Below are 232 nucleotides of genomic sequence, written 5' to 3'. Positions count from 1 at the left end.
TAAGTGGCTTGGTCTCGCCAACTTCTTGCACAAGTACAGCGTGAATTACGCAGAAATGGCATTATCCAATCTCCTTAGAAAGAATGCGTCTTTTGACGGGGTCAAGGACAGCCTCCTGCATGCACCAATACTGGCGCTGCCAGACCCTGAGCGTCCTTTATCGCCGTCTGTGACTCTTCGGACTTTGCCATCGACTGTGCACTGCTGCAATCAGACGCCGAGGGGCGAGATT

The sequence above is a fragment of the Plasmopara halstedii genome (genome assembly GCF_900000015.1).
Source record: "Plasmopara halstedii genome assembly, contig: Scaffold_672, whole genome shotgun sequence".
NCBI lineage: Eukaryota > Oomycota > Peronosporomycetes > Peronosporales > Peronosporaceae > Plasmopara > Plasmopara halstedii.
Note: the sequence above shows the minus strand (reverse complement) of the source record.